Below are 12,034 nucleotides of genomic sequence, written 5' to 3'. Positions count from 1 at the left end.
TTCAGAAACAAGCAAATTTTAGCAGAATTGCAGAAGTTTCCCATTCATTTCAATGGGACAAATTAAGCTTAATATTTTAAAAAGTATAATAGTGAAAAATACCAAAAGACATAGCACACATTAGCAGAAATAGCAGAATAGTTTAAAATTTGAACGGTGAAAATCGGCTGAAAATTGCGGAAGTAGTTAAGTGCCAAAAAGTGTACGGAAGTCCCAAGAGGAACTCAATAGTGTGGATGCTTAAAGCATCCACACAATAAAGAGAAACAGGAACTCAATAGTGGAATTAGAAATGCTACTCTGAGACTGAGAGAACTAATACTGCTGCCTGTTGTGCAGTTAGTTTCCAAAACACGTTATTCGTGGTTACATACAATTTTAGACTGATGTGGGCCAAAGCCTAGCATAGCCTGTAACGTTATTATGACGGACACATTTTATGAGTGAACTTGATTTTAAGTGACTTACAGGTTTCTTTGAAAAATACTTTCTTATATCCAGGTTCTTCCTTTTTGCTGCAATCCTCCTCTCCTCCTTGAAGGTCCTCGCAGCGCAGGCTTGCCGCTGCTAAAACTAAACAGGCACAGCCAATCACATTGGCCATATTTGTCACATGACGTAGGACTCCAGTGGAGAACGTAATTTCTGCACCGCTGGGTGAATGAGACGTTGACAGATCGTTTTTTTCTTACTATCGGGTTTGTTTTTCTTTACTCGAAGAGGTCAAATTATTGGTGGGGACAATTCAATAATCGCTGGATATTGGTGGGGACATGTCCCTTCTGTCCATGCCAAATCTACGCCCTTGAGTTCAACACAACTGTATTATCATTGTTATCGTTATTATTGTGTTATTTGATTTGATTTATTTGTTTTTACCACTGTTTATCTGTAAATTCCTCCCTTTGCAACGTGTCGCTGTTTGCAGTTGCTACAATTTTTCTTGACAGAACTTTCCAGAAATGTAATTATTATTTAATATTATTTAATAAAAATAAAAAATAAAATAAAAACTCAAAGACTAACAGTGTATATTCAATAATCCCCATTTAAAATAGCCAGGTTAACTTTAAAAATGTATATATTTTTATATTTATTTATTATTTATTCTTATTAATTAATTTATTTGTGTGTACTTTTTTATAATCCTTTGCCGCTTAGGTTATTTGATAACATTCGCCAACAACGCATTTTTGTGCACTTGAACACAATAAAGGAATAAAGGAATCCAGTGAAGGAGAAGAAGTTTCTCTGCGAGCTGCAGTGCGCAGGGTCACTTTTAGAAGGAGAGGCTTTTCCGGTCGGTCTCGCTCTCCCTCTGTCCAGGCTCAGGGGGCGTCCTTCTCAGGGGAAACTGTTGCGCTGTTTCCATTCGCTGAAACCATAGGTGTGTCGGGGTGTGCGCTTTCTCTCTGCCAGCTGTCAGTCATGAGGTCACTTCCTGCGGGCGTGAGCACCATGGCTCTGCTTTGTATGGACGTGCTGGGGGATTTTTGACAGCGGCAGGACTGCGAGGGGAGCCAGCGAGGACGCGGTCGGTGTCTGGGGGACGTTTTCGCTCCTTCATTGCTCCTTTTCTCGCTGTTGCATTGAACGCTTCCCAGCCCACCGAGATATTTCCGAAGATATGGCGCCGACGTTTTGCGCTATCTGCTGTCAGGTATATACATATATATGTATGTCTTCATGTGGCCTTTTATTTATAAGTCCTCTTTGCAGCAGCTGACATTGACTGTGAGGGAATGCTGTGTAGCGCAAACTGCAGACTAGTACGTGTCTCCCACTTTGACACTCTGCCCAACTGTTATATGCACATTATTAGTTTGCAGTCACAGGGAGGTGGGGGGGTTACTAATTTCCTCCAGGATTATTGTTATTGTATGGAGGGGAGGAGGGGGAGGTAAGCTGTGGGTTTTTTTTAGCCTGCACGCCTGCGCAGGGAGAACAGCTCTTGCTCATCAATAGGCATCATCTCCCTGTGATGTAAGCTATTCATTTAGTTCAACACAACGGCCTGTTTATTGTCCTGTTTGCACGCCCCATTTCTAAGATAGCGGTTGAAGAAGCAGAGATTGCTCCGGCTGTCAGAGCAGTCCTTTATAAAGGCCTCTGGTCAGGTCTGGTCATCACTGCATGTGATGCAGTGATGGGAAGAGTAATGCCAAAGGGTTAATGCTGTGTTCAATACTCAGCACAATGAAAGGTAAACATCTGCATATAATGTAAATATTGTTTTCATAGACTCAATCAAGAGGTTTTGTTTCAGAGGTGGGATCACTGCTTGTGCAGTCAGGATCGTGTGCCATTTTATTACATACACAAAATAACTGTGACGGTCAGGTGTGACAAGGATCATGGTTGGATGAGTAACAGTGATCTTACGGAGGCCTCACTTGCAGACTTGATGTGCAGCCAAGAAATATTAGGGGGTTTTTTTTATTGCCCACTAGCGGCGTTTAGTACCTTTATAGCACAACGGTGGAGGGAATAAATGAGTGAAGCAGTGGTTAGTGTGTGGCTGCAGGTGCTGTGTAACTCCTAAAGTAACACTGAGTTAGAGTTTTTCTGCCTTTCTCCTTCTCATTTATGTGTCTGAACATGGACAATGTATTAAAAATCAGAAGTTGGTCGCTGTTCTGCAAATTATTTGTTAGATGATCTGTTTTTTAGTGAAGGAAATGGACCAACTGGCACTTTTCATTTCTGAAAAACACTATTTTATGTTGACTGAAATCCCAGCAGTTGTTAGATTGAAAAACGGACAGGCATCCACCCACTCGTGGTTGAGTGGCATGTGTCAGTTCTACACATGAGCCACTTTTGACCAGCGGATACCGCCGCTGCCCGCCCATGATAAAATCGGCCTGTTAGCATGTGATTTATTGTTAGTGGCATAAATTCTGTAGCGTAAAAAAACTCATAAATTTCATATCACTGTTGTTAACATGGCTACGGTTAGTCAAGCCATCACAGTCCAATAGAAATACCAACAGATACACAGTTTAGGAGGAAGGGATGCTCACTGTAGAATCAGCATATATTACTGCCATCCCACTTTTACTCCCGCTGTGGCATACCAGGTTTAGGACACTTTTAAAGCACCCCCATTCCTGTGGTGCACTAAGGATAAATGTCCTTGTCTGAGATTAATAATAATGTATGTTGTTGTTGTGTTGTGACTAATTACAGTTTTCTCTTTTGTAACCGTGGCAACAGTCCACTCTTCTATGCATTTTGGGGCCGCCTGAGACACCACACTGAATTGTGACTGATGCGCGATGCTTTAAGATTTGTTTATGATAGAAATACACATGGTTTAAAGAGAGAATCCAACCTCCGAATCTTTTGTAAGGGCTAGGAAAAAAAATCACATCTGAAATTTTGGATCTTTGCTGAGGATGAACCGAAGACAGATCCTCTGTTCTGAAATCCACTTGTAACTGCACTGTGAGACGTGAAGTTCTTTGCACACCAGACTTGTAGCTGTGTGCTAAATCTATGCATTGATGTGCCATTTACCTCAGGGACAAAGGTCGTATCATTCTGGTGTGTATCGCTAAAATTCCATTTGTATCTCGGGTACTGCCTATGGGCGGGAGCTAATTGATTGACTAAAAGTGTTTCAAAAGATCATATCAAATACTGCTAGCCAAACCTTGATCAAATAATAAAAGCAAATCCCTTTGCTAAAAGTACAAAATATAAGTGAGTGAGTACCGTGTATCAGGGATGTATTATGTGTTTTTCCCCTTTAATTTTGTGTCCACTTGACAAACACTAACATGTAATTTTTTGTGGCTTTGATCTGGTATGGTGCTAGTGATCTATTTTCACTGCTGTAACAATAATGGACCAAATATAGAAGGCATAACCTCAGTTTTTATGGTGATAAAAAAGACATTAAACAGCATAAAAGTTTATGAAGTCTCCTGCTCAGACTTCTTTATGTCAGTCTTGGAGAACTTGTGCGTCAGTTGTTTTTTCCATCGTTACTTTTTGTCTGGCTGAGCTGTTGCACCCTGTTTGTCTCAGGCAACCTGAGACCTGCAATCTGCTTCTGCCTGGCTGCATTCACAGCTTGTAGAGACAGAGAAAAGAACAGAGGGAGATTCAACGTTTTCTCCTCAAACAGGACTTTCAGGTTCAGAAGTTTATCATTTGTATCTCTTTGTGGACATAAAAGAGACATGTCGAAACGCCACATAGCTCCTTTGGCCTGTTTTTCAAGTTCCTGCACCATCAAAAATAAATACAAAAGTAAATATAGTGTGCATTTATGAAGTGCAGGGAATCACTGCACTTTGGCTGGTTCTAATCACTTATATGGTCTGTTTGTTTGGCATCTTTCGTCCTCTCGTAGTCAGGGTTGACCTTCCTCTGAGCCAGGTCTGTTCCCCTTGAGCCTTCTTTATTGTAAAGCCTTTCTGGGTTGAATAGGATTGGGGCCCTCCTGCCAGATTTACAGTAAGGAGCTCTGGACAGGAGATCGTCCTTGCTAATAGTCAAGAAAAGATGCCGTATGTAAGCTGAATTTGTGTGTTGACAGGACAAGAGGATTTGACTGATTCCCTGAACAATATCTTTGTTTGTTTCCAGTCTTCCTATGTTAGTGTCACATTTGCACACGTCTGTATTCTTATAGACAGACAGATTGCTGGAAGGTGTTCTCTTTCTTGCCAACTATCTTGTCTCATTTTGACAAGTTCCACTCCCACTGCAACTGCCTCAGTAGGAGGCACAAGATGTGCAGAAATCCTTATCAATCATCTGTCACTGACCATATCTACTCTCCCATTGGAATTGCGTTGCTAACAACAAAATGTTTTTTTACTTTTTTGGTTGAACTACTTTTGCTTGTTTTGGTATGACAGAGGTGTTTGACACATTTATGGGACCTCGCAGAGCTTTTTAACATGACAGATGACCAAAGGTAAATGCAGTGCAGAGTGGTTTTAGATGAAGGTTGCTGCTTGCTACTACTGCTACCAAAGAAACAACTTATCCACAAATATGTCAGCTGTGTAGCAGATCAAAATGAACTCTTTGTCCTCGCGCTGCGCACATCTTCTTTAGGATTTGCTAATTACAGCTCCTGCTTAAGGGTTGCCCATAAGAAAAGCTGAAAGAGCTTTATGTTTTTTGTTGGACTACAGTAGCAAATCAGTGTTGATCTGTCACTAGGACTGTGTTCTGCATGCCTCCCCACAAAACACGCAGGCTGGTTTGGCAGCCAGAAAGGGGAACTCAGGACTCCAGTGTCAAGCTGGAAAATGAAATGAGATACACAGCTGCCTGAGAAATACTCCCAGCTTCACCTTAGATTTGACGTGTACTCAAGTACTCATCACTGTATTGTTTTTTTAAGCAACCACTTTACTACCTTTATGTACTCCAATAGACATTTTTTTTGCCTGTGGAATTTTACAACTGTGGTAGCAGTATGTGGGTCTCAGGTTTATGTAATCCACAGGCTTAAGAGTTTCCATGCACAAAGATACCACTTCCACTTAGCTACAGGTGGTGTTATAGGTGCAGCAATGCACCAGCAAAGAAAGATGGCTGCCTGCTCGTAAATTTGACCTAAATAATGCAGGAATTCAGCTTTGCAAGAACCTTGAAGGACGTGCATTCACTGGGTTTGTTAAGACTTGGTGGAAAAACTGTAATAATCAACTTTTCTTTGTTTACCAGAAAACTCTTTGATTAAAGTCGACTAAAGCTGTTATGTTGACAAATGGTACCATTCAATCTCTAGACAAACTGCAACTAACTCTAAGAGGCTTTGAATATCAAATGTTCTACTGTACTGCTAATGGATGTAACTTATTGATCTGCCACCCTACAGATCAGGTCCTCTTTTATAGGCCAGGCAACGGATTATTCATTCAGGGATTCCTACTGATTCATGAAACATGCCATTGTCAGCCTAGAAGGAACCAGTCACACCACCAAAGAAACGTATAGTGATAGTACAAAGGTGAATAATTTTTATATTTATTAGCAGGTGAGAGCTGACCCAAAGCAGGCCACCAAAATATCATCAGCTGGATTCTGTTATTGTAGTAGGTTGGGGTCAGGGATTCTGGTTTATACTTTAATTTGTCATCCATCTCTACAATGAAAAACAAGCCTTCGGGTTGAACTTTAGTGACATACAGTTTAAAATTAGCATCAAAAAATTCTTGACCCCACCCCCCTTAAAAAAAACCCAGATTTATTCGATTGAGTTAAGCTTCATGTTTTTCTCCTGATTTCCCTCGATTACGCTGTTGGGGCGATCAGGGGAAAGCTATGACAGTAGACTATGCAGTCACTGTCATACACAAAAGTTTTACTGTTATTAGCTGGAGGTTTTTCAGACTCCTACATTCAAAGCAGAGCTCAGTCACTGTTATATTTTATGTGCAGTCTGTCAAATAATCTTAAGCACAGGTTTAAAGTTTAAAAATGTTTAAATGCAGGTTTTTTGTCTGTAGAAATACTTTGTGTGACAGTGTTGCTGAAGTGCACACACATAGACACGTGCACTAATGGGAACCCTGAAACCACAGAACGCTCGGTGACGGGGGAGGGCTGTGCTTGCTGATGGTCTGTTATTAGTGGAGATCCCACTTTTGGTCATTTTTATTGCTGTTTAATTGAAAAAAAATCGCAGCTAAAAAGTTGTGCAGAATTGACATTTTTACCTTAAAATATTATGAGCCACTGTGAAAATGTTGACACTTTTGCTTGTCATGGGCATTAATAGATTGATCAGCTGTGATAGCATTGTACATCTCGGCCATCCAGCATAGTCACCGATCCACAATTACTTTCTGACACCTGGAAAGGATCTTGGAAGGCAGCAAATCAGCAACAACAGTGTAGATCACAAACTCAAAAGAGTAAATCTTACAGGGAATACACATGACGCAGTAAGGAGCTGTGTGATATTCTCAGCCTAGTTTAATAAATACAAGTCTTCCCTGGTGTCTCTTCACCCCCCAGCTTAGCATTTGTCAAGTGATAAACGCCGCTGGAAAAGATTGCATTATACTGTGGGGAAGATTTGTAATACTGGCCTGTCTGATCCTTGTGACTGATTTGGAAATAGGTACAAAGTGGCAGCCAGCAGTCAGACTTTGGCAAAGAAAGGAAATGTTGCTCAAGGACAACCACGGCGTTGTTTGTTATTGATCATCTTAACAGCTGGAAAAAGCAGTAGCTGTCTTTTAACCATTGATCCAGCTGTTAATGCATTTAACTCACTGGAATACGGGAGTCATAGCTGTGCCTATACTGCAGGTCAGGGCTGTAGCACAGCTGTGTCATTGCTCAATATAACCTCACTGTTACTGTCATTTAAGAATAATAAAGCATGACAATAAATACTTTATGTCATATTTTGGGAAATTCTTCAAATGTGATAATAGTATTTAGATGTATTTCTCTGAGCCAAAGATGTCCCATGAGATCAGTTTATTGCAAATCACATGCTTGCAAAGTTGACTCCCTGATAAATTCATAATGCTTCAAGATTTGATCTTATTGGTTTGGCATTTGTAGTTTTAACTAGGGATGGGTATCGTTTAGGTTTTATCCGATACCAGTACCAAACCGGTACTTTTGAAACGGTGCTGGTGCTTAAACGGTGCTCGAACCGGTGCTTAAAGAATGGAGAACTCAAAATTGGTCCAAAAACCTCTCATGTTCAGCTGTTTTTTGTAAAAAGATAACAATGTTAGCCTTTTCTGCAGCTATAGGGGATTTATGGCATCACTCTTGGCTGGAAGCAGTGCTTAATCAGTGGAAAAAAACCACAAACTTTGTCCTAAACCTCTCATGTTTAACTGTTTTCCACTTTTTCTTTGGTCATTTTAGCCTTTTTGGCCAGGGTGAAGCAAGTATCTGCCATCAAACAAGAAGACAGCCGCATGTAACTATGACAGTGTTTGCTAGTTCACCTTACATGCATTAATTTAATAACGTGGTTAGCCTACTCAACGTAAATTACATGCAAACAACATTAAGCTACTCACGCAGAGAAGAACGGCTGCTGCTGCCATCATCATCCGTCATCATTTCTGCTACACTGGCAGGGCTAGGGGCCAGGACTCTACTCTTTGGGTTTTTGGGGGATGTTGCTAACTCCAGGTCCGATAACAGGCAACCCACCCACAGTAGATGTGCTCGATGTGAGGTCTCGCAGCAAGCTATCAAATACGGTGCATTTCTCATCTTTTAAAAATACGCTATACGTCGCCAGGTGCTTCATTAGATTCGAGGAGTTACCTCCTTTGCACAGTATCACCTTAAAGCACCTGTTGCAGGCTGCTGAGTTTGCATCTTTTGCTGTGAAGTACAGCCAGACTTTGACCACTTTGCCTTGGGCATTTTTAATCTGTAGCTCTGCTCTAAAAGAACGTACGTACCTGGGCCCGCCTACTACACTTGCAAAGGTAAAATGATTGGCTAGAATCCAAAGTGTATGACATTTCAGGGGAAATAAAGCACCGAAATGTGCGCTGCTTTTCGGTCTGGTTACTACCGTTTATGTCAGAACCGGTGCGATACCAGTACCCATCCCTAGTTTTAACAGGTTACACAATAAAATGTATCAAAATGTAAACATAGCAAACACTTAAGCCTTATCAGAAGCAAAACACACAAAGGTACTGGTAGTAAAAGCTACCTTTGGCCAAAACTCCCATTATTCACATATCATAAAGTTTATAGGACAGCTCCATTGTATATGTACCTGTCTCTTTAGAAGGAATAAACATGGTTAGTAGTTGATTGCCCCGCAAATCTAAAATTTCATTCTTTTCCATGTTCTTGTTTGAACGCTACCAAACACATGCATGCAGGCACGTTTACTGCCACGTAGTGGTGCAATATTAACAGCCAGGGTCAAGGGTCAGGTCAACATAGACCTTTGAGGTAACCTGATACAATGCCACACCGCAGCTTTGTGCCCATAGAGTCTCTTCAGATCGTAAGGGCTTGTCTCATTTTAGTGTGCAGTGGCATTTGATTATTATTCTGACACTAAACATGTTGTCACCGCAGAGGTCGGAGTCCAGAAGAGTTTGTGTAACTTAATGTTTTATTTCTCAACTCTGTGCAGCCGTGAGCTCGCAAGCTGACAGCCAAGGCAACATCTTGAGTAACCCTCCCGTCCTGTCTATTTACAAAAGAGTGAGAAACATCTCAGTGGATTTGTTATCTGCCCATAAACATGTCTGACAAACAGGTAAAGTAATGGACTATTTTACCCACCTTCTGCTGTTGACTCATTTTCAAGTGAACTTCTGCTTTCATTCAAACATTCAAATAGGCGCTTTGAATAAGAAGCTAATGTGTCCCGTGATTCTGCTGACTGGTTTTTCTGTTATATAAAAATCAATGGACACAATGGACAGGTTGGAGAAATGTGCCCCAGAACAGGTAAAATTTGTGCAATGCACTTGGTCACTATCAAAATTATTAAACTTTATATAATTAGATCAGACACTGGTATTGATCTTCAGGACTAAAAATAGCAGACAAAATTTGCTTTAGCTGAGTATTTAACTGTCAGTTACCTAATAATAGGACAGCTTTGTTAGCTGTCATGTGGCTCATCTGTCACAGGGAACAGCTAAAGTCCAATGTCAATCACTTCCACGACCTGTACTTTGGTCAATCACCATAACGATAAGAGGGTGCCGGCCTGCATATCAGCTCCAAGCGATAAGGGTTCACTCGAGTGTTTACACTGCAGGCATGGTTGAGACTAAGATCGTGGTGAACTCTTTAAACAAAGGGGCAGGGGTACGGGGCAGCCCCATCAGCCCATTTTCTTCCTCTATGACCACCATTAGCTCGTAGACTCCTCCTTACAGGCATGACAGCTTTCAGGCCGTGAGATAGATGGGTTAAGCATTAAACCTGTGGACTACTCTTTAATACACACACACATACATACATACATGCATGTACACTGAAATGCACACACTCTGATCATACAAACTGTTAGAGCTGGATGTTAAACTGCTGTCTGGAAATCTGCATGGAAGACTTCAAGTTTTGCTGATGAGGAAGGTAGGGGCTCTGTCATGTTTTATTTGTTGTTTTTCTGTTTTCATATACTTCTACTTTCATATCCATATTTTATATATAACAGCTAGTCTGAATTTTTTTTAAACATTTTTGTTCTACCACTGTATGTGAGCAGTTTGGTGGTTTCTTCCATTTCCAATCGCAGGTTTTTGTTGTTCTGGCCTTTCAAAGAACTACATATTTTTTTCTTCACCCCTTAGTGAGACAAGTCCATACACACCTCCTGATGTCTTGGATTATTACCCGTTTAATTCGTGTTTTCTTGGCATCGTGCTCTAATGTGGGATTTGTAAAGCTTCAAGCTTCATTGAGTGTCTCTCAGCCAGGTAGCTAGTCATGGAGGCTGGATGCTTACATTTACTGTGGCCACGTTACTCGTGCTTGTTCGTGTATATAATGTTTGTGGGATTAGATGACGTGATTCCCTTGAGTGATGGGTGTCACTAATGAGGCTCCAAGGTCATTGGTAGTTTTCCTGCAGATTTCAGAGGGCTGTGCACACCTGCTTCAGCAAGAAAGTGGTCTGCACGCCTCAGTGACGTTCAGAGCTTCAAATACTTTAGCCAAAGCTTATTAGCAGTTTTCATGGCCTGTCTGTCTAACGTGGCCCTTTGCTGCCTTGTGGGGGTTGGGTGATACTGCTGAGCAGAAAGCCATCAGACAGTATGGATTATTTATGCTTCGCCCGCACATCCAGCTGTGTGATCACAGTTTGCAAATACACTTACACACAACCCTTGTTTTTCTTTCTTTTGTAGCAAATCACAATGGCTTTGATTGATTTTTATATCAGCTTGACACTTCTGATTTCAAAGCATGTGTTGTGTGTCATAATTGCCATGGCATTGCTATAGCAACCTGGGAGGTTGGCAGCCTTTTTTTTTTCTTTTTCAGCGTAACCCCCTCTTGTCTGCTTTAGGCCCTAATTCCAACCCCAGTGCATGCACACGCACAGACGCGCTCACACACACAAAAATACTTATGACCTTGTGTGCAGAGTGCCCTCAAGTAGGCTTGGCTGAGTGAGCACAAGAGAGAGGTCCTGACCTACGAGACAAAGGTATTCTGTTACCATAGGGACCGTTGTTTTCCTTTTTTCCATGCCTCATATGCTCACTCTGTCTCACACACTGCTGATACAGACCCACAAGTGTAGTTTAACAGACATTCCTCTCCACCCTCCTGTTTTTCTCTGAGTCCACCAGAGCTGTGCAGTCTGATGCTAATCAGCGCTCTCTGTGTTTACATTCTTATGCATGTTGGTGGCAACATGAGGTTTAGTGTGGTCCATTACATCTAAGCTACTGGCTGAGAGGTCACGAGTTCAGTAAAGGGCTCCTTTTTTCTATGTTATTTAAATACAAAGCCACGCATGCTCTGGGCATGTTGACACAAAACCCTGCCATTTAGTCCACTGCAGACTGATCAATGTCTGCACTGTGGAAGAAGCTGCAAGTAGTGACCTTTTTACAAGTGGGATTTTTATCTTGTCACTCAATTACTCGATTACACAAAAGCTTGTCTAGATCTTAGTCGAGCTGTGGTCAAGAGGATTCTTTATTGTTTCCCCTTAAGGAGGAATTACAATAAGACGATGCTGAGTGGGAAAAAAAATAGTTTATGAAACAGGATATCCTCGGAAGGAAGACTTGAGGGTGAGGAGTGAGAAGTTGAATGCTAAATAGGTTTACTTTGTGCTAATAGAGCTAACACTGCCTCCATTCAGATAAAAGTAGAAGACCGAGTAGCTTAGTAAAGTTTCCTGCTGAGATGCCAGGCCTCTTTTCATGTTTGGAAGTGCTTTGAAAGAGTGGGAATTTACGGGGTCTTTACTATCCGATTGGGTTTAGTTCCTCTAGACTGAATCTTGAATCTTGAAATATTTTCCCTATAACTGTTGTTATGTGGTTTTTCCTGTTGAACATGACAGAAGTCTGAGCTCGTTGTGGTTATC

At 41.3% G+C, this 12,034-nt stretch overlaps 1 protein-coding gene across 7 annotated transcripts in view; it reads left to right on the top strand.

Moving 5' to 3' along the window:
- The window catches only part of pparab (peroxisome proliferator-activated receptor alpha b), a 74,947-nt gene that overhangs the window by 39,265 nt on the left and 23,648 nt on the right, over positions 1 to 12,034 (top strand). The window contains exon 1 of one of the 7 annotated variants that reach the window (XM_085462386.1): positions 1,327 to 1,660. The exons of 5 other annotated variants lie outside the window; for them this stretch is intronic. The gene's annotated coding sequence lies outside the window, so the exon portion shown is untranslated. Of the gene's footprint in view, positions 1 to 1,326; positions 1,661 to 1,942; positions 10,063 to 12,034 lie in introns of those variants that run through there. One more of the 7 variants, XM_085462390.1, reaches the window with a different exon arrangement.

Source organism: Copadichromis virginalis, linkage group LG7 (genome assembly GCF_057382275.1).
Source record: "Copadichromis virginalis isolate Kocher_CV1m ecotype Utaka linkage group LG7, C_Virginalis_male_GT1.1, whole genome shotgun sequence".
Classification (NCBI taxonomy): Eukaryota; Metazoa; Chordata; class Actinopteri; order Cichliformes; family Cichlidae; genus Copadichromis; species Copadichromis virginalis.
The sequence above is the reverse complement of the archived record's forward strand: the minus strand, read 5'-3'. Positions and strand labels throughout refer to the sequence as shown.